Genomic DNA, 20,195 nt, shown 5'->3' with positions numbered 1-20,195 from the left:
TTTTCAAGGACACATTAGGATTCTTTCAGGTTGAAAACCTTTAAAAAATACCAAAGGACAAAATAAATCAATTACAGCATGTTTTGCTTTGCAATTTAATATATTATAACCTAAATTAATCAGTAACCAAGTATTTTACTCAAACTCAATGTATTTAATAGTTAAATAAGTACTTTAATTGACCTGGTTCCCCACAACCACACATTTGCCATATGTGACCCGCTCTATCGAAATCAGTTGAAAGTCTCAACGGCTCATTTAAAAATAAACGTGGATTTGCGTAAAAAACTAGTTTTTCGGGTTCGGGTGTTTTGTTTGATTTTAAATACACAAAGTCTTGTCTTTCAGAATATGACATTTTTATTTCCAAAATCACACGATAAATACATTTTTGAAGCTTGTAAAGGGAAGATGACAGCTCTCACTCGCCACTCTGCTCTTCCACAGCGCCGCTTCCCCTCCCTCCGCTGACATTATGAATGTAAGCGGATATGTCGGGACAGAATTTATTTTACCGGACAAATTTGAAACTCACCGGTCATGTTTCAATAATAATAAGAAGAATGGTGTAGCAGAGTTCCCTTAGCAGGTAATCACCGGACTATGACCGGATATACTGATGTTTAAAACTCAGTTAATGGGGCTCATTTTTATATTGCTTCAGTTTATAATCGTTACAGATCGAAAATTTCAGATTCATTTTTCAATAAATGATTCCAAAAACAACAAAAAACATCATTATTACATTCAAACAAACTACTTGTAGTAGATGAAGTACATTATTCAAAAGTTTACATTAACTTTGAATAATAACACGGGAGAAACGGATGCTCTCTTTTCCCCTCTCCCTCCCTCTCTCTCTGACAGCCCGTCAGTTTCTCATGCAGCTCGCTAAACAGTGGGCGGGGCTTCAGGTGATTATGCAGAGCTGCGTGTCTCCGTCAGACTCAGCAGCTGATCTGATCTCTCTCTCGGGTCCAGTTATACTTCACTTGCGTTTATGTCCATATCGATCAGATCCAGCTCTCCTGATCGGCCTTTATAGAGAGCACCGATCAAACTATTAAGAGTGAATATCGGCCGATAATGACCGGCGGCCGATCGATCGGCAGCTAACGGAAACCTTGATGTGCGACTGTCGGTCCTATGTTGTAAAAAATTTTTGATTCTCAAAATTACGGGCCAAATATTATTGCTGGCGGGCCAACAATGGCCCGCGGGCCGCCTGTTGCCGACCCATGCCCTAGGGTAATAAGGCTGAGAAGGGAACCTTCCATCATATTTAGTCCTTAGCAATATGCTGTGCCTCTCCCCATGTAGGGATGGGCACCGTGCCCCGGTATTAAACGGGCCCCGGGCCGGAATTATTAAAGACAGTGGCAACGTTAAGCTCCGACGTTATCGGACTTTTTATCGGTACTGGAGACATTTAAAAAATATATGTCATATGTATTATTGCTACATACACATTATATCGCAGTTTTAGTTTCACCAACTCCGTTTCTAATATGCAATAAGACTACACCATGCGTCTATGATGTATTTTCGAGCTTTCCAATCCAGACGAGATCTCTCTCTCCCGTCTGTGTGCGAGGGGCCGGGGCCGTTTGTAAAGGTCTCCTGACTGTGTTACAGACTGTCATCCTGGTTAGTGGTTACTCTAGGTTCTGTCTTCAGGACACAGTGTTGGATTTTTTTGTTAATTGGATGGGACTTGATTGGATTCAATATTAGAGTAATTTTCTCATTTGTTTAAATATATTTGGCCTTTGTTTATGTGATTGAATGATTTACTCAAATAAAAAGGTTGATGAATTATCATCTAATGATTTGTATGATGTTTTATTTATGTTAAAGGTCACTTTGAATGATTTTAACTAATGATAATGTAGAAAAACTAACATTTTAAATTCGGGACGGTCCACATTAATTTCGGGACGGCTTAGATTGTATTTTGGGACGGTTCCGGGAGGATGGGGAAAAAAGTTAGTCGAGAGCCCTGCCAGAGGCCACACCCTCTGCCAGCCTTTCACGAAACAAAGCTTCCCAAACCTTTCAGCGATTCATGCCGGATATGTAGGGCACTGAAGAACGATGCTGTTCCTACTTTGTTTGGACCAGCGGGAGATTCGGGTACACAACCTGTAAGTATTCATTGTTGTTTGTGTATTTATGATGTTTAAAACAAACAAGGTATCTACCACGACTGTTTAAATGGGTAAACGTTTTTCGGACTACGTTGGGATCGCGGAGAAATGCTCTCCGCAGACCCATTCTCACAGCGTTATAAACCTTTTTCTTACTCAATATCAAGCCACACTTATTGTTTTTACTTCGTCAGTGAGTGTTTGTGTGCTCAGGATGAGTTTAGCTTGTTCTAGCTGTATCGCCAAGCCTGTCTGCTCCTGCAGCAGCCCGCAGCAGTGTGTGTGTCTGTGTGTGTGCGAGCAGCAACGAGCCTGTCAGCTTCCCGACCAATCAGAGTACACTGGGCTCACAGGGAGGGGGGGGCAGGAGCTCGAACAAGCCGTTTAGGACAGAGTGAATACCGGTGAATACTTTACAGAGATGCTGTTTGAGAAACCAATGTGAGTTTGGAAAATTGCACAATATAAATCTATTTTAGTAGACCTCAACAATGGAATTATGATCAGTAGAAATGGCCATGTCATGGGCCCTTTTAATGAAATCTCAGATTTGCCTTCATAGTTTGTTTGGGTCCCTCACTTCCGTTTGGCTTCTCATGCACTGATTCGCTAGCTGAACAGCCAATCAGAGTGATTTCTTTTGCCGACTGCCGTTTTCGGCCAAAAAGGCGTCGGCACGGCTGAAAAGACCCGACGGTGCGGGACACACCAATCTGAGTAGGGCGTGTCAACGCTCATCGTCGGCCTGACGCCCACCGACGCCGATAATCGGCCTGGTGTAGTGTGTCCGTGCCTTAAGATCTGTGTATCTGAAAAATATGAATCTTACATTTCCAGATGGTTCCAGAAATAACGTTAACGTAGATATTGCAATATGGTTTGTTGAGCTGGAGTTGATTATTGAAGCTTACTGGTTAACGTTCATCATATCAAACGAGCGAACCCAAACGTTCTTGTTTTTATTAATATTATTACCAATACTTACTTAGCATTTTATTATCATTACACTGGAGAAACCGACTTATTGTGGCAGCAGAACGTGAACATGTAACATGCCTGCATTTAAGGACGATAGTCAATGCTTTAGTGACAAGGAAATGATTTGTTTAAATATTAGATATGACGTTATGTGTGCTTCTGTGACAATTAAGCTTATTCATTGCATTACATTTGTTAAAGATGTTTGTCTTTTACCCTTACGTGTGTGTAACAAATGCATGTGAATATGGCATAGGACAAATATTTAATTTGACTGTCTCATTAAAAAAACTATTCCAAAGTAACAGTAAAATAAAAAGGACCCCAACTATACAATAATACACAATCCAACTGATAAGATGCAGTAAAGGTGGGGTAGGTAATTTTGGAGAAACCATCTCGAGTGCGCTAGAATTTGAAAATACACAACCGGAAAAAATCTGCCACTTCCTTACAGAGCCCTTCCTCCAACACACACGAACGCACACATGACCAATGAGGGCACGAGATAAGTTTGTACACAGATGGAAGGCTGACAGGCAGGTAGGCCATCCAGTTACTTTAGCCGGGACGGCTACAATTATTGGTCGTGCTTTTTACAGTACTACGGCTTAGATGACATTTTTTAATGGATTTTTTGTCAAAGCACTTCAGATATTCATTGCTATCGGGATGTTAAGAGCATTCCATGGAATATAACAAAAAGTGTATCTCGAGCCGGTTTCTCAAAACGTACCTACCCCACCTTTAAGGGCTGTGATATCCAGCACTTTTTTTCAAGGATAATCAAAAAGATTAGGACATGATGTCTGCATGTAAAAAAAGTCTGTGACCAACACATTGTTACTTTACTATCTGTTTGTTTAAAGTTTCCAGGTGATGCAGACAGACCAGAGGATGCTGACCACGAGAGACAGACCTATTCCTAACATCAGTGAACTTCAGCATGGACTCAAAAGGTACAAAGACCCCTTTCATACAGTACAAAGAATGGATAAACGTTCTTGTATTAAATAGATGAAGTAACAACTATAATACACTGATATACATTCCATTAAACATGACTAAATACTGACATCAGGGAAGTTTAATGTTCCTTCCTTGCAAAAAGTTACATTTAGATTTTAACAAGCAACTTGATTTTTTTGTCAGCTATCACATGTCAATGCATTTAGGGCAATTATTATTTTACTTTTGTGAAAATTACTACCATTTGTACATATTGTCTGTAAAAACGTGGTAAAAGTGGACAACCGAACAGCATGATTCTACATTTACACTAAGTTCTAATAACAGTTGAATATTATTTTAATAATAACATATATTTTAATGTTGATTAACTGCCGACTGTTCATTCATAATCTGATTATCTTTGTAGTACAAAGTGATGAATTAAAAAAAAACACATTCAAATAATTTTGTATTTATTTATACAGCCCTCTAACGCACCCCTTTCATAAATAACACACTTGCTCTGCAATAATGTAATATGTTTTATGTTTGTCATTTCTGTTAGGAAAGGACATACCTGAAGGACACAACTGCCTCACCATTTTCTCTGAGGGGCAAGAAGAAAATGAAAAGCTGATATGAGATTAAAGACCAATACAAGACATTCACTAAGAAACTACACTTTTATTGTGAAAACAAAGATCTGCACACTGAATAGTGTTTAGTCAAACAGGACCATAATTTGTTTGTGACAGCTGTGCTCACAGATGCAGTTAGGTGGTTTCTTCATAAGGCCAGGTCCTCCTCCCAGAGAAAGACCGCTCCACCTCAGTCCTCTCCAGCCAAACCCACAGACAGGACAACCGTCACACTGAGGTTTCTCCCAAAGTCCCTGCAGCTCTCTGGACTCCACGCTGTCTCAGTTGATCCACACTGTGAATATGAGAGGGGAAAATGTGTGTAATGAATGCTTTAGACAATAAGAAATATGAAGTTAACTGTAAGTAGTGGCTCAGTTTGTTTAAATAAACAATACTATTACTGTATTTCAATATCTCATTTCATTTAAAAGAAGACGAGGCACCTAAAATGAACATTGTTATTTCAATACAATTAGTTGATTTTGTCTTTTTAATTGTTTAAAGTAAAGTAGATAGAACTGGTACTTAAGAGTTTTAATACAGTCTGGTTGTGGAGGAGGCACACAGGTAAGAGCACAAACTAGCTACCATCACATGTTACTAAGCTTGACTTGAATTTATTAAAAGTATAATTAAGTAACAGCAAAAAATCAATAACTAAAATCAAGCACATATTTGAATCTTTGCTGGATCCACTGTTGAATTTACCACCAAATATATATTTTAGAAACCTGAAGGCATTTTAAGATTTGTATGCAAGTATTATCCCAAAAACTCAATACCTTAGATTATTATTGAACGTTTTGCTGAATAGTTTCATGTTCACTTACCTTAAGAAAAAGTAAAACGTGCAGACCGAGAGCAACAGATGTAGGTTAGCCGGCTTGCATCAGAGTCACACTGCTGGTAGCCTCAACTAGGTCTGGAACTTCCAGCTCGGCGGCAGGAAGTCCCGCCTCCGCCTCTTTGCCCTTATTTGGATCAGGCTGGAGCAGGCGGGAGTTAGACTCTGACGTCACTGTCGAGCCGTTAGTGGCCGACTCTGCCTACTTTAGGCTTCTCGGCAACTCTGCAGAATCCTATGGGTGATGTCACGGACACTACGTCCATTTATATATACAGTCTATGATTTGTACTAATAATAAAGACTGTGGGTAGTGCACAACAAAGAAGAACATTATTAGAGCATTGACTCATTTAATCTCAACATAGAGCCAGCGGTTTTCACCTGCTCTGGCTGAACAGGTGTACATGGCACAGACATCATGAAGAGAGTATGACATGTTACCCACGCCAAAGCATTGTGCCCCCACAATGCACCTTGCTGTTTGCTTTGTGAGTCAGTTCTATACAAAATACAGCCGAAATACATTAAAGGTAGGGTAGGTAAGAATGGAGAAACCAGCTCGAGTGCGCTAGAATTTGAAAGTACACAACCGAAACAAATCTGCCCCTTCCTTCAGACTTCCTTACAGAGCCCTTCCTCCAACACACACGAACGCGCACATGACCAATGAGGGCACGAGATAAGTTTGTGCACGAGATGGAAGGCTGACAGGCAGGGAGGTCACCCAGTTATCTGCCGCGGGCCGAGGCAGATAATTGCAGTGTTTTAGTCAAGTCACCAATTCACGAGTCCAAGTCACTCTCGAGTAGGGTTGGGAACCGAAACTCGGTTCCGGATGAGAACCGATAAGAAAATGCCGGGTACCGGTTACCCATACAAAATACACAATTTTGGTTCTGCTTAACGGTTCCTAAACACGGTAGACCCTGTATTCCACTGCGCCGCGGTGACCCGGTGGAATACAGGGTAAGGGCGGACTGGCCATCTGTGTGTTCTGGAGAATCACAGAACGGCCGGTCGTCAGCGGGCCGTTGACGGCCGGCACCGCCCTTAATAACGGCATCATGTAAGTTGCGCTGACAGGCGACAGAGGTCCACAGTTGCCCCGCAGCGAGGCTCCCCCCGCCCTCCAGTAGACAGTTCACGAGCTCAGTCACTTCATAACACCAAAGATGGGTCGCGGTAAACGCTCTGAAGTGAGGCTCCACTACACTAAAAAAGAAAAAGACAAGGCACAGTGTAATGCCTGCTAATAGCTTGCCACAGGCATAGCTCAGTTAAAATAAAGCACAGCTATTGTGCAATACATTTGTATTGCATGTATATTTTGTATTCGTAAAAATGTCAGTTAAAGCTGAAAAGAATAAAGATATTTTTGTTATCTAAACGTTTGACCTCTTTCTTTTACAATTTTGGAATCAAAACGGGGACTCGATAAGAACCGGAATCGATAAGCAGAACCGGAATCGATCCATTTCAAACGATACCCATCCCTACTCTCAAGTCCCCACTTTTTTAGTCCGAGTCCAAGTCTGAGTCACCTAGGTAGAGTCCGAGTCCAAGTCCGAGTCACCCAAGGAGTGTCCGAGTCGAGTCCGAGTCATCATTACCTGTGTTCGAGTCTGAGTCCAAGTCTGAGTCACCCAAGAAGAGTCCAAGTCACAAGTGTTCATGTATTAATCTTAGTGGATATATTTGTTGAAATGTAGCTGCTCCTCTACATTGCTTTTATCCTGTCATGTTATACTAAGTTGTCTATTGAACTGCTGTGAAGCGAGTTTGGTATAAAAAGGTGCTATACAAAGCTTATTAATAATATCAATATTAATATTATTATTATTTGTATTATTGTAAATTACCTTTAACCTGTTTAGCCCTGAGCCTGTTTTTCAGGTCTCGGGCTCGAAAATGACATTCCCAGAACAAATGACCATATCTTCCCTTCTAAAAGGGTTAAATTAATCATCTTTTCTCTCAAAGTAATGATAAACCTGTGAGTTAGATGTAGAAAATTCAGAATCAATAAAGATGTTTTTTATTTTAAAGAAAATACATAGTAAAAACTGTAAATTATAGTGTCCGTCCAAAAATCCTTTTTTACTTATAGTGAAAACTACCCTTGGATGATGGTAAGGTAGACTAAAAGCTTTAGGAATCCAAAGTATAACATATAATAAGTACCCTGTATCAAGATTGATGCAAAACAAGTTAAATTTGACCTTTTAGAGAGATTTAGCACAAATAAAACACTTCTGGGGTCATTTGGGTGGATTTTCCATATCTCTGGCCCCCCTTGGTCGATTTTGATGAATGAAATCTATTTTTAACCGCTAGAGCCAATGGAATCGAGGGAAAGTTCTACACCAACACGTTAACAAATAAGGAGTGAGAGTTAAAACCGGAAGCTGCATACACTCTGGTGGCTACCATTAGCAGCTAACTTTTTTTCTCCGATTTTTACATACAAATGGAATTATGGATTATAAATAATTTTTTCAAAGCGACAGATACATTATTAACCTATGGATCAACCAATTCAGCTGCGTTTTTTCTGCCATTTTAATGCCATTGAACACGTCTTTTGATCAGATTGACAGCTACGGTGAGACGATCTCCCGTAAAAGATCCGTAAAGGTACGTGTTGTGATGTCTGTGTTTGCTTCCCCTGTCGCGAGTTCGGATCACTCAGTGATGAAACTATACCTATATAATCTGTGGAGTCTCAGCTTTAATCGGATATATTGTATTTGCAGTTACGATAAGTAATAAGGGTATCTTTATCTTGAGTTCTGTGCTAAGTGCGTTAGCATTGTTTCGCTTAGTGCTAATTCAGCGGCTTGGTATTACCCTTGTGTTTTGTTTTGGTAAAAATGGTTCATATCTTCAGTTAGCTGAGACTCTTCCCGTTAATCTGGTGCTACACCTTAATAGTTTCATAAATGTTAAGAAGCCCTGAGACACAGTCTCAAAAATAAATGGTGGGGGAGGTCCACTGGGGGACCATCGTCCTTAAGAGGTTAATATGTCTAACTATATTTAAAATGAGTTACCTTTTAGAGAAGTGATTATATTTGTATGCCAATATTTTCCTATGGTAAAGTTTTCGTTTTGCACTTTTATTTTGATAGTAATAAGATGAATCTTTATTTATTGATTAGATCACATTACTCTGATGATAGTGTTCAAGACAGCCTATATGTCTGAACTCGATCCTTAGAGTAATGTGTTATTGAGCCTTCTCTTCAATCTTTTTTCCACATAATGAGCATTTTGCGCTTCTGTGGAAGCAGAATGTGTGAAAGCATACAGCACGATGCGGGGTGTGTCTCTGGACATCTCTAGACTGGAATAGTGGGGCCCAGTATGTGAAGTCGCCTCGCAGGTGCACACGCCAGGACTAGGGATGGGAATTTTAAAGCAAATGTATATTCGAATATTCGACCCCCCAAAAAACGGTTAACCGGTTAACAGAAATGAAAGAAAAAATTGGGTAGAAAACATTTTTTTCAATAACTTTTGGAAATAAATAAATACATGTTCAAATAAGTATAGAAACCAAGTCAAATTTGTCAAATGTATTGAACTGGTGATCACAGTTTGACAGCTATAAGCCTACAGCTTTCATGTGCGGAGGCGATTCACAATCAGCCCAGCTGTAGAGAAGACCCTCTCAGCTGGAACGGAGGTTGTGGGTATAGCAAGGTATAATATGTATATATAAGTTTAATTTGGCATAGTTTGACCTCTACACCGCGCTCACTAACCTGGTCGAAATATTTCCACACATTACTCCTTTTTGACGCCATGTCTGTTGTGTAGGACTCTTCTTAGAGTGTAAATAATTACCGGACTATGACTGGTAAAATATGTTGAATACCGGCAAAACTAAATCTCTCCTGTCAAAATGTCTATGTACTTTGCCGCCACACACGGTTGCCAAGCAGCGCTTATTGTTGTTTAGGCTGGCCACTCATGTGTCGCGAGTGTTGACAGGGGGCGGGGGAGCACGCTCATGAGCTGTTAGCGCCGGAACCTCACAACGGCTGCGGAGCGCATTTGCGCCGCATTTGGGCCTAAGATGAGTTGTATGTTTTTTGTTTAATGCCCTTGTTTTATGTTGAAACTTGTTGTGTGCCGTGTTGGTCAGGACTCCCTGGAAGAAGAGATCTTGTATCTCAATGGGACATTCCTGGATAAATAAAAAAAAAATAAAAAAATGAGGTTTGAGTCTGCGTGATCTGCGTGTAGGGAGGGGCAGCAGCCATATCATTGGCTAGAACTAGCTAGATCTGATGGATTTGGACATAAACGCGAGTGAAGTATAACCGGACGCGAGAGAGAGAGAGATCAGCACCTGCAGCTCTGCCCGCTGTGAGGGACCGGTGAGCGGAGCAAAACACACTTTTAGACGTCACCTAACACATTTAGCTATGGCACTGTCGTATATACATTGAATTATTCAATTTGATAATATGTAATCAACTTAGGCATCCCTCCCAACTCATATTCGAATACCTGAATAATTATTCGAATACCTGAAACATTTCGAATATTCGATTAATCGTTCCCATCCCTAGCCAGGACAGAGTACATCTGACTCGAGACAAAACTTGCTCGAGTCCAAGTCGGAGCGTGAAATGTACAAGTCGAGTCAGAGTCATCGTGGGCTAAAAATTAATGAGTCCGAGTCAGAGTCATCGTGCGCGAGAATTCACGAGTTCGAGTCAAGTCCGCGTCAATCAATGCGCGAGTCTGAGTCGAGTCGCGAGTCCCGAAAATCGGCACTCGAGTCAGAGTTCAGGACTCGAGTACTCAGTCTCTCGATAATTGGACTTGCTTTTTACAGTGCCACGGCTTCCACAGATGAAATATTTGTATATCTTTATTGTCAAAGCATTTAATGTATTCATTGCTATTGGGATGTTAAGAGCATTCCATGGAATATAACAAGTGTTTCTGAAGTGAATTACCTACCCTACCTTTAAAGTGTCTTGATATGACAGCTACCCATAAAGGAACAGAACAAAAAGGAGAAACTTATAAGAGAATGTTACAAAAAGCGACAATAATGTAATACAAATGTGTTTCTTACAACAGTGTCCCCAGATCTAATCCGACCCACGGCCCTTTGCTGCATGTCAACTCTTTCTGTCTCTTTGGCAGTTCTACAAAAAAAAGGAAAAAAGGCCAAGAAATATCTTTATTATAATAATTAATTTGTTGTGTCTTTAGGGAGAACACTTAAGTGTGGCACAGCTGCTTATGTAGCAAAGGACTCTTGAAAGCTGCTTCAAAAATAATATATGAATGTCTTATTCCGGTTATTACCTGTCCCCTTGTGTGTTATGAAGGTTTTTATGCATGTCTGCAGAGTCAAAACCCTCAAAGTACACCCTGTAGGGCAGGGGTGCCCAACCTTTTTTGAACCGAGAGCTACTTTTAAAGTTGCCAGTCTGCCGAGATCTACCAGTCCAAATAGAGAGGCGTAGCCATTACTGACAGCCTGCTACCAGATAAATACACACTTCTTCTTGTATAAATCTGACCTTTGTACGATTAATACTCCATAAAATACTGCAGATCCTTTATTTTACCTCTTTCTAATCTACACACATACAAGTATTTAACTGAAGTTACACAACAGTGTTGTTGATACAGAGTTGGAGTTTATTCACACGTCACTACAGTGGGTAATGTTTTCAAGAAACATTGAACAGTGCTGCCACATATGACACAGGAACAAAATAAAATACTCTGAACCCTTTCTTTGTCCTTATATAAAATTAGTGTTGCTACAAAAGTATAAATGAGGCTTACTAATAAGACAACTCAGATCTGAAGCTACACAGGAATCTGCTGCCAAAGTACAATAAAAAAGACTAAATTAATAGAATCAAACCCTTTTTTTGTTGCATTTTAGTAGAGTATAAAAATAAATGCATTTAAAATAGGATGCAAGCAACACTAGTTTCTTAACCTGAATTGATAGATTATAATCAATTTAAGTTTGCATTATTATACCATTTTGTACAATAATTATAATGAATAAATTCAAACAAACTCAAACTTACAGCTGATTAATAACGGTATCTAACTTGAGTTTTTATCATATCAAAAACCTGTTGAAATGCTACTGTTATTTTTATTACGCATCGGCAGCCTCCAGGAAAGCTTCTTTCACAACTTCGCCATCTTTGAAAGACTTCATGTGTTTCGCAAGAACGTGACTGACACGATAAGATGCTCTGGTAGCAGCCTTGCTCTTGTTGTTGGGCCTGGTGAAAATGGACTGCTGTGCATTTAGCTGTCCTTTCAGGCCCCTCCCCTTTTGGAGCGTAGGGCAGAATTAGGAAGGAATTCCGTCTCGTAGCGTTTGTGCACTATTTTGAAATGCCGCTCCTAAATTACCCTTCTTCGATAAAGCCACGCTCGCATTGCAGATGAGACAGATGGACTTTGAATTGGAATAGATACAAACATAATCATCCTCCCACTCGGAGTGAAAATTATATATGTTTTGCTTGTGTGCGGACTGTCACTCCTGTTGACACGGACAACATTAGCGAACTAGTGCACTGCCCACCAGCCGCGCCCCGACACAGTCACGCCGGCCAATCACAAAGCTTTGATGCGTTCAAGTGCATTATTCTGGCACAGGAAGATTATGTTATAGGACATTAACGATAAAACAGAATATTGTTGTTCTATTTTTAGACACATCTCGCGATCGACTGGGAATCTCCCCGCGATCGACCGGTCGATCGCGATCGACTGGTTGGGCACCCCTGCTGTAGGGAGTCAAACTCTAACACAGAAAATACCTCCCCAAAACGCCTTGTTGGTGAAACGTCATTGTCCATTGTTTACTTCCTGGGTGCTGTGTCGTAGAAGCACCCAGTAGCCACGCCCAGAGCTCGAAAATCGCAAGCTGGGGGTGTGCGATTTTGCGGCAGCTCTTTCCCTCAAGAACTCTAACGAACAAGCTCTATAATGGCAGGCAAACATTTTTTACTTGACTTCTTTTCTAAAAAGAATATAATTCACAAGAAGAAAGAGGCTAGCAGCACCGAAGCTACAAGTGAATTTGCTACTAGCACTACATCACCAGAAGAGCCGCCTAAAGACGTGGATAATGCTAGCCATGCCCGGCGCTGTGGGAGGGCCAGGCCCTTCCATTTGATATTCCTGCCCTCCCCCAATAAACACGTTTTCTATTATTTAAAACTTTAAAAAAATAATATATATATATTTTTTTTTTTTTAATTATAAATAAACGGTGAACATTGTTATGCTACGATGTATGTGATGTCAGATAGTAACTAAAAACAAATCGCAGGCTACGTCAAATAAATTCATGTGTCTGTTGTGATTTGTGATTCGTCGACATTTAGACCAATCACAGCGTCACACTTTGCCGCCTATTCTGGATTTGTTTATTGTGCATTCAGTAGACTCCCATTTCTGTTTGAATTACAAAATGGACATCAGAAATTGTCTTAAAAGGTCTAAGGATTTATTAAAACGAAATATCGATGAAAGAACTGCAGCCGATGCAGCTGCTGGCGACCCTGCACCTGCCGTTGCAGCAGCACGCCTTAATGTCACAAGCTTGACCTCGGCAAACCCCGGGGCTGAGTTAGCGAGCCCAAGCCTTGACTCATCAAGGCGGCCGCCCCCAACGCTGTCCTCCGAGGCACAGCTCCTTGTGCCCCTACCATCACCACCTGCGTTGCCACACCCCGTACCACACCCGCCAGCATTCTCCTCCTCCTCCGTGTCGGTGCCTCCACTACAGACGCTACCTTGAAGCACATCAACAGGTACTATTGGGCCAGCAACCGCTCAAAGACCAACAGCCCCAGATGATCTTGGGGTTAATAAACCCAACCAGGTGAAACTGGATCGTTATCCAGGGAGATTGTTTTCAGGAAAGAAGCGCACTTTTGCCGCTGCATGGTACAACAACAGACCATGGCTTGAATATTCGTTCAAAGCAGACGCAGCCTTTTGTTTCCCCTGTAGACAGTTTAAAGTAAATACGTCTTCATCTGATGCGGCTTTTACTGTCAAAGGTTTTTGCCACTGGAAACACGCATTATAGACTGATAAAGGACTGCTAATGCATGCCGCATCAAAAGAACACATTTCATGTGAGAGTTTGTGGAGAGAGAGACAGATACGCGAGGAAACAAATAAGGAAATTAGTACTTTGGTGCAGATCAGCTGGCACGGAGCCGTTATTACGTGTCAGCTGTCGTTGATATTATAGCTTTTTTAGCTGTCAACCAACTCCCTCTCAGAGGTGACCACGATTCACTCCACAGCATGTCCGAGTCAGGCAGTGGGCTCTTCCTATCGCTGTTTGAGTATACGCTGCAGTACAACGATGCAGAGTTGGCCACAATAATGGAAAGCATTCCCCACACAGCAACATACACCTCTCCCGACATGCACAATGCCATAATAGAACTAACAGCAGTTCATTGTCTCCGTCTATTTCTCTCCGAGTGCAACGATGAGGAAGCTGCCATCCTTAACCAGTGTGCCTTGCTCGTGATTTACCAGTGTTTGTGCTGCGACGCACACAATGTTTCAAAGTGGTTTCTATGTTGCCCTTTATTTGTGTATGTATTTGCGATAAGTGTGCGTCTTTGCGCAATGCTGTTGGCCTTGCTGTTTGATATATTGTGCCGCAGGCCCGCAGCACGTGACGGTTTTGTGTGCCCTCCCATGAAAATCATATGCCCTCCCTTTAGATTTGTTCTGGCGCCGGGTCTGATGCTAGCACTAACGTTAACGTTAGCTGCGCTAGCAACGTTCCCCTGGCTAGCTCAAGCTCACCTTTCCCAGAGGAATGGACGGAGGAGATGTGGCGGAGGAAACAAGAGGCATACCCGTGGATAGACTGCAAAGCTGGGAAACTGGGCTGCAAAGTTTGTTCATCCATTTCGGATTTATCAGTCTTCAAAACGCAAGGTGTGTGTGTGTGAAAAGCAGCGCTGTCTGCTTATTTGCAATGTAGGCTAGGCCTAATCAGAATAATTTCAAGTTCAGATTCAATGTTGTTTGCATAAGTAGGCTATATTTTTCGTTTTGTTTATTTAATAAGTTAATTTCAGGACAACTTTGGGAATGGATGGAGGGAGAGAGAGAGAGAGAGAGAGAGAGAGAGAGAGAGAGAGAGAGAGAGAGAGAGAGAGAGAGAGAGAGAGATTAGTTGCAATACTGTAGCTTATGCAATTTAGGCCTATAAATTGTTTATGTAACTTATGTGCCAGTGTGTCCATGGTTTTGAGTTTGTGTGTGTGTTGAGCGCCTGACTAAAGTAGGACTAAGCATAGCGGTAGTTTCTGTGGACCTGTCTGCTCGTTTTGTGAGTGCACTGCGCGCATGCACACTTGTGTGGCATTGTTTGGGATTAAAATTAAAATAATTAAAATAGCGTCCCCCCAGTAAAAAAAATCCCCACTACACCACTGGTAGGTTGGCATATTACACTGAATAACTAGCAAACGTAGGTTGGCATATTAGCTGGCAAGCTAACTGTGTTGATTAGATAAATAGATTAGATAGATACACACTCCTACCACAACTACTACTAACGAATCTAAAACAACTAAGTTTCTCTAATATTTTGTGATTTGCATTTGATTTCGTCCTGCCAGATCAGGAAACTCCTGGCGTATCTGGCGGACAACACACACACGGGATGACCACTCTGATGCCTCGTCCTAAAAAGCCCCGGCAGCAGCTTGCAAAGCTGCGATAGGCAAGATGCTGAAAACGCCTATAAGGGGAGGAATGGATGATATACAGTGTATATATATGTATAGTTACACATGTTCATTTTGTACATTTCTAAAAATAAAGTTTGATGGAAATACTTAGTAGCCTTTCTTCCCTGAATTATTTGCTCCTATAACATATCATTCATATATAGCAAACCATGATTTGATTTTTCATCCAACAGTAGTAGTTTATTACAGGTAAAAATAACTTACTCTTCTATAACAACAGTTGTAGGTACAGTTCGGTTAGTTAGCGTATAAAATATACGGCTGTGCCGACGCCTGATGTTCCGCTCAGAGCGAGCCGAAAAAAGCACTGTTAGACATGGGCGGAGCCTCTCTGGTGGTTGACTAATCAGAACAGAGTGGCCGAGGTGACCAATCAGAGCACACTGGGCTCACAGGGAGGGGGGGGGCAAGAGCTCCAACGAGCCGTTTAAGACAGAGAGTGAATACACATACTTTACAGAGATGCTGTATGAGAAACCAATGTGAGTTTAGAACATTGCACAGTATTTTTCTATTTTAGTATACCTCAACAATGGAATTATGATCAGTGGAAACGGCCATGACATGTGACCTTTAAGCAAAAGTGGCCCCACCACACCAGCTATGAGCCAATTATTTTCGTATGCAAAGGATTGGGCAGTTCCTCTTTGAGTGGTTTCATTTTAAATTCTTCAACCGCTAACAAAAAAATTGTAAATTCACCACCTGCAAATAATTAACGTTGAGTAGGTAGGGTGACCAGATGTCCCGCTTTGCACGGGACTGCACAGCATTTTCACGACTTTTGGTGCATCCCTCAAATTGAGACGATGTCCCGCATATTTCATTTTGATTGGCTAAACCGCTTTTTCGAAAATCTGATTCATGACAAATCAGATGCGGAGAAAGGCCGGCTCGGTTCGCTGACGGCCGTCACTGCCCTGTATTATTATATGTAAGAGCGTCCGTAGTGTCACTTCCCCCCCCGCTAGTGCTGCACGATTCTTGCTCAAATGTGAATCACGATTTTCCTCCATAAGAATTGAGATCACGATTCTCACACGATTCTCATCGTTTCAATGAAAATATTTATTGCACTCTTACTCTTAGACGTCACGTGAGTACAATGAATTTAAACAGACAACATTTGTCTCTCTTGTAACAAAAACATAACTTTGTCTTTAGTCTGTAGTTGCTGAATACTGAACAAACATTACTACATTCAAAATGTGGCACCTGGAGCCAACTATTGTGGCTTTAAACAGACACCATCAACATCAAAGTGCTTGACTTAAATCCAAGTCTCAGTTTCTTGTAGCAAAAACATAGAGTAACTAAAATGAATTTGACAGCCAACTACTGTGGCTTTAAACAAAGTGCTTGACTTAAACTCAAGTCTCTCTGGTAACAAAACATACAGTAACTAAAATAAAGATATTGCTGCTGCCTGAGTGCTGAACATAAAAAATAGAATTTTTGCAGCTTTATAATAACAAAATGTAAACTTTGCAGTAGCACCTGTCCACAGTGACAGTTCCACACACTGGATGAATGTGGTCCTTTTTTCGGCACAAGCACAACTTCCCTCTCACTCTCGCCAGAGTCGCCACCGGGATTTTCATCGGTGTTGTTGTCATTGTCCTCTACCTCCTCGTCACTCATTTCTGTGTCACTCATTTACTACTAGTCGCTCTCGTCACTCTTTGCTAATCAGTGCTAATGCTAACGCTTCTGTAAACATACTGCCGGCTCCTGCAGTCAGTGAGTGTTGCCAGGTATACTTATTATAAGCCACATTGGGCTTATCTTTCTGTAAAGTTGCTTGGTAGTAAGTAATAATGGTTGTTGCGGTTGTGAGCTTGTAGATAGGTTATTTTCAAATAGCCGACCCGACATATATAGGTTTAAAGTGCTCATGTTCTTTTGCGCTTGTTTTCATAGACCTGGTTGCTTATTCCTTCCGCAAAAACTGGCAACCCTAGTGGCTGCAGCGTTCACACTGCATGAGAGGAGGAGAGACAGACAGAACACTACCATTTGCATGCGATCATGGTACTTTAATGTTAAATGTATAGAGTATATTTGCTTTACATCGTTTAAGTATGATTGACATTGCAAGTTGGTATTATTCAGAAGCAAAATAATTTTAAAATTTAAAAAAAAAAAAAATCAGCATGACGTCATAGAGAAATTTTAATTTAGAAATGAGATCGCATAGGTGTCTGAATCGAGATCACGATCTTTTTTCGATTAATCGTGCAGCACTACCCCCCGCTGACAGTTGTTCACCAGCGTCCATAGTGTCTCTCCAGCCGACCCCCCCCCCGCCGTTCACGCGTCGACATTGCATTTACATGTCCCACATTGTCCCACACAAACATACTCTCTGTCCCACTTGTGGCTTTCTGGCACCTGGTCACCCTATGAGTAGGCCAACTTAATTACTTTGTGCCCCAGGTTAGTGCCAACAACAGTGAAACAAGCAGCCATTGATGAGAAAGTGGAGATAGTGAGCCAGACTTTGGACGACCAGCTGGTGGCAGAGTTCTTAAAATCCCCAGTGAGGGGATCAAGGGTCAATGAGAGCACTGACATCCGTCACCAGGAAACTGGGACTTTGAGGTGAGATTACTGCTATTAAACAACATGGATATATTTATTCTGCATATCATTTCTTAAAATGAATATACACTTTTATGGGAACTTTTTTAAATTTCCTGGATTTCTTTTTAAAGTCATCAATTTTTTCATGAATGAAAAGGACTACAAGGTTGGAGTCAAATGAGTAACGGACAGTTGTGATGTGCCCAATTATGCCTGCTCCCATTGCAGATGTCTTGTTTTATCAACGATATGGACTGTATTCCCTCCCTAATGTGCTGTGTTAATTGCAACTTGTAAAGATCATCTGGCAGTTTCTGTTATGCAAAAGAGGAACATTTTCTTTTCCCAGGTGGAGCAGGTGGTGCAACATCATTTCACAGTCCTTGGTTTTCCTGTTCATTGAATAATATTCATGAGGCTTGGGCATTTTCTCTGTATATGGCAATGGTAGAGATGTGCACACCAGATTTGACCCTGTTGACCTAAAAACCTCTATCACTTGTAAAAAAATAATTGTGTTACCATGTTACCTAGTGATATTTTATTATTATTATTGCTTATGTGTATTCTCATCTGTGTTTCTCTCTTGTTCTGTTGCTGCTGGATTTCCCTATTGGGATCAATAAAGGTCGATCTTCTCATGTTATAGAAGAGTTTGGCAACATTTCCCACCCAACATTCCTGAGTAAGCCGTCATGTTTGAGGTCACTGTGCTCAAGATATTTTATAGTTAAGGCAGCATAGTCAAGGTCACTGGAAGGTATTGGTTTCTATAAGATGCTGTTCTTAAGCCTCCAGAATCAAATTCATGCACACGAAACACTTTTTAAAAACAACAAAAACTGTTTTATTGAAATGTGTTCTAATCTTCTACGGGTGAAGGAGCTGATTCCCAGACAGTGTGTGCAGTGTGTTCTGAGGACTGAGAGGAGGATGACAGAGTGAGGCAGCTGACCTCGTGCCTCACTGCCTCTACCAGACTGAGAAGTCCTGATCTGAAGATACTCTATATCAGTTACATTTACTGCTCCACCACCACCACCAGCAGCACAGTCTATTGGTTTTAAAGAACACATTTCTTTGTTCTCACTTTGCTCTACTCCAGACCAAATCCCCAGAGGGGAGAATCTTCTTTGTCGCTGCTTTTAATTGAACTATTCACATCTTAGACTGCACTGTAACTTTAATCCATGTATTTTTTCTTTTAATGTTGATTTTATTAGCTTTTCTTTTTAATGACTGATTTTAAATGCCATTTTCTTAATCTCTTTCATTTTTTGTAAAGCACTTTGAATTGCCTTGTGTTGAAAAGTGCTATATAAATAAACTTGCCTTGCCTTGCCTCCTGTGGCTTCTATCTCCAGAATCCTCTGAGCTGTATCTCACCCACAGCCCTGCACTCATAGTCCCTGTCCACAGTAAAGGAGTGGAGAGGCTATTTCTGCACTCAAGATTGTAATATGTGATGGAGAACACAGTCACTGTTCATGTATGTAACAAAATAAAAGTCTATTCTTATTTTGTAGATTAAGACTTCCCTGCAAAAGAGACTTAAGAAGAGGCTGAAGCAGACTGAGAGTCCTTGGACTACAATGTGTGCAAGAAGAGGTTTGATAAAAAGGAAAATAAGAGGGTGAAATGTTCTGCCTCTTGTTGTGAAAGGAAACGCTTTATTATGTTCAACTGTTATTGTAAAAGCTTATGTAATACTTCATTTCATTTTTAATCCGCATTGCTGTTTTATAACTGTCAATGATTTTTTTCTACAATCATATAATTATAAACCAATACAATATGGAGTTTGCTTTGCCAGAACAATTCAAATAAACTTAACATGCCTACTTATCTAATAAAGTCACTTTTTCTGACCATGCAGAATGATGTTTAACACACAAATACAATCTTTCATGCACAATAGTGAATATTAAAGAGGAGCAGTGTAAGATTTAGTGGCACCACCTAATCATATACAGAAAACATATGGTATCCTCGACAGAAATGTAAACATTTTTAACAAGCCCTCTCTAGAGCCAGCCGTTTGTCAGTTCAGAACTACACTGCAAACATGGCGGTACAACATGGTAAAAACAGTGATTCTAAGTTTCACATGAAAACAAAATGGTAAATATCTAACTCCTTTCTGCCAATGGATCTCCAGAATTCTACACAATGGACCTTCAAAAGAGGAGGAGTTTTGTCCACCATGCTATTAAACCCCTCCTTTCTGTCATGTTGTCACAATTGGATGGAT

General features: G+C 40.9%; 1 protein-coding gene and 1 long non-coding RNA gene across 2 annotated transcripts in view; one reads left to right on the top strand and one right to left on the bottom strand.

The window, feature by feature from the left end:
* LOC117559920 overlaps window positions 1–5,122 on the top strand; it is a 32,302-nt gene extending 27,180 nt beyond the window's left edge. Inside the window, exons 3-4 of the long non-coding RNA XR_004571073.1 lie at window positions 3,995–4,084; window positions 4,642–5,122. This is a non-coding gene — a long non-coding RNA (uncharacterized LOC117559920). The remainder of the gene's footprint in view (window positions 1–3,994; window positions 4,085–4,641) is intronic.
* The window catches only part of LOC117559919 (PC-esterase domain-containing protein 1A-like), an 83,141-nt gene that overhangs the window by 57,287 nt on the left and 5,659 nt on the right, over window positions 1–20,195 (bottom strand). The gene's annotated exons all lie outside the window — the stretch shown is intronic.

The sequence above is a fragment of the Gymnodraco acuticeps genome, unplaced genomic scaffold, assembly GCF_902827175.1.
Source record: "Gymnodraco acuticeps unplaced genomic scaffold, fGymAcu1.1, whole genome shotgun sequence".
NCBI lineage: Eukaryota > Metazoa > Chordata > Actinopteri > Perciformes > Bathydraconidae > Gymnodraco > Gymnodraco acuticeps.
Note: the sequence above shows the minus strand (reverse complement) of the source record. Positions and strands in the feature narration are given on the sequence as shown.